This window comes from Myxine glutinosa, unplaced genomic scaffold (assembly GCF_964187855.1).
Source record: "Myxine glutinosa unplaced genomic scaffold, kmMyxGlut1.1 SCAFFOLD_2275, whole genome shotgun sequence".
Taxonomy (NCBI): domain Eukaryota; kingdom Metazoa; phylum Chordata; class Myxini; order Myxiniformes; family Myxinidae; genus Myxine; species Myxine glutinosa.
In genome coordinates this window covers 72,501-75,176 of record NW_027618370.1, presented here as the reverse complement: position 1 = coordinate 75,176, position 2,676 = coordinate 72,501, and the positions used below count along the sequence as shown (strand labels likewise).

The window sequence follows — 2,676 nt, the reverse complement described above, 5'->3', positions numbered from 1 at the left end:
AATATTGGGGGGGACAGCACAGAGAGAGCTGGTGGAGCAAGGCCGGAGAGGTCAGTAGAAGACAAAGATCACCAACCAACCTGCCTGCGGTGAGTGAGTGAAAGATGCGAGAGATGAGAGAAGAGATGAGATCTGACACAAAAGTTCAGCGTAATTTCTGTACAGGGTATGTATGGAAGGAATCTGCCATTGCGGGCTCGTATCGGAGAGTGGTACAAGAAGTTTAAGGAGATTGGAAGTTGTCAGAAACAGAAAAGTACCGGTCGACCAAGCACAAGTGCAGCAGACGTTGAGCGAGTGTGTGAATTACTTCAACAAAGTCCCAGAAAATCAATCTGACGCGCATCCAGAGAACTGGGACTACCAACCACCACTGTACACACGATTTTACATAAAAGACTGAAGCTTTATGTCTATAAGGTGCAGATTCTGCAGGAATTCAAACCAAATGACGGACACAAACACATGGTGTTTGCCTTGGAAATGCTCAGTTGATGGTGGATGACGATGATTACCTGAAAAGGTCATACTCAGACTAGGCTTGGTTTCATTTATCTGGGAAGGTCTACCAGCACAATGTGAGGGCCTGGGGCTCTGAAAATCCCCACGTGGTCATTGAACACATACGTGACAGTCCAAAGGTCAATGTGTGGTGTGGCCTTCTCCTTGACTGCTTGGTGGGTCTGTTTTTATTTGCGAAGGATACACTCACCTCAACAATTTACATGAACATGTTGGAAGGATTCACCTTCCCATTGATTGAAGACCTGCACCCCGATATCATTGTTCAACCGGATGGTGCTCGTCATTGGGCCTTTGTCGTTTGAGCCGTCCTGAATGAAAAACTTCCAGGTCGCTGATTTGGCCATGACAGACCAACTACCTGACCCCCCCCCCCACGATCACCAGACGTAACCCCATTTATTTATTTATTTATTTTCTCTAGGGGTTTGTCAGACGTCTACAACACCAAGGGGGCAAATCTGCAGGATCTTTATTCTTGGATCATAGCTGTATGTGCACTGGTGGACGCAAACTTGCTGAGCCGAACATGGCAAGAACTCGTGTACAGTCTTGATATCCTGCACGTGACAAACAGCTCACATTGAAATGTATTGATGGTTTGCACAAAACTTTGAGATTCTGTAACGACACCCTTTGGTTTTGGTTTATATCAATAATTTGTGGTTCTAAATATATTAACAACCAAAGTTGTCTGGGTTTTGTTGGAACACCCTGAACAGTATATAGCATCATGCTTATCTGCTCTGTCAGTACTAGTCTGTATCATTGATGTCACCCTCCACTCGTAAACCTTCCCACACCACTCTGCCCTACATTTTCACCCTTTCACTACAATGGTTTTGAATTTTGATCGTATTGCTTCTATCCCCTCCCCTATGTGCCTTGTCATTTTCGTTCACATCCTGGTTTCTATAACCCTCAGAACGTGATTCTCCTTTGTTACATCCTCTCCCCACCCCTGTCCATCAAGCTGCTATTTTGGCATCTCAGTTGTCCTACATGGTGGACAACCGTGAAATTGCTCTGCACTGCGTTTGCTGTCTCAGGAATTACACTATTGGAAAGATGAAGGATGGACGGTGAGTTACTAGGTTAATGTGATTCATTTGTTTTGGTAAATATTACTTTTGTTACCCCACGCATTCAAAGCAAAAAGTGGGGTTAAGGAATGGGGTTAAGACAAAGTACTACACCATTTTATGCCACCTCGTCCAATCTAGTTTGTTTTATGTGCCACCTTATCTAACGTGTTACATTACCAATTCATTCATGCATGTGTCCTTTATGACAAACCTAAAAACAAGTTTCCTGTTTGGAATAATGTTCAATTTTGTTTGGCCGATAGACAGGCAGGTAGCCTTTTTTTTTTTTTTTTTTCGGGGTGGGGGGGGGGGGGGGGGTATACAAGATCGAGGTTTTGGATGCGGGAAGATAAGAGATTGTGGTGCACAGCTGTTTTAAAGACGTGGAGGGAGGAGTGGGATTGAAGAGTGAGGGAGTTTGTTCCAGAGGTGGGAGGAATGAAGGAGTGAAGGTGAGCAGAGTCTTGATTTTGGCAGTTTAACCATAAGAGGGTTGCAGGCAGATCTTGTGCGACCTGCAGGAATATTTGGGGGACAGAGCACAGAGAGCTGGGAGAGCAAGGCCGGAGAGGAGTCAGGAGAAAAAAACAAAAACAAAATTGAATTACCTCACTAATTTTAATTAGACTAAAAAGAAGACGTTAAAAAAAAAAAAATTACCTCTATGAATGCATGCGCGATTGGGTCGAGATTCCATACAATTTGTCAAATTCAGAGGAAAAGGACTGCTTAACTGCAGGTTCATGTTACGTTTCGTGTTCTCGAGTATTCAAAATGTAACGAGCAATCGGATTGCAGACCCTCGTGAGGACGTGTTTTAGTGGTTTTTAAGGCTTTTATGTTAAAACAAATGTGGCGGCCTAACCATGTGACCGATGACGTCACCATTATTTATTTTTCTCCAATTTATCTATAGATGACGCTCAAGAAATTTCATCTTGATTGGATGAAGTTTTGTACTTGTCGAATTATGATGTCATAATGGAGGCACTTCATTGACATGTTATTCCCCATGGAGAGTTCTTTACAATTGGCCATGTCTCAGTTATTTCTATGCAGCGCTTTCGGA

General features: G+C 43.4%; 1 protein-coding gene across 1 annotated transcript in view; it reads left to right on the top strand.

Annotated features, from left to right (window-relative positions):
- The first annotated feature begins 1,490 nt into the window (after positions 1 to 1,490).
- Positions 1,491 to 2,676, top strand: part of RPA1 (replication protein A1) — a 71,237-nt gene continuing 70,051 nt past the window's right edge. The window contains exon 1 of the mRNA XM_078769368.1: positions 1,491 to 1,604. The gene's annotated coding sequence lies outside the window, so the exon portion shown is untranslated. The remainder of the gene's footprint in view (positions 1,605 to 2,676) is intronic.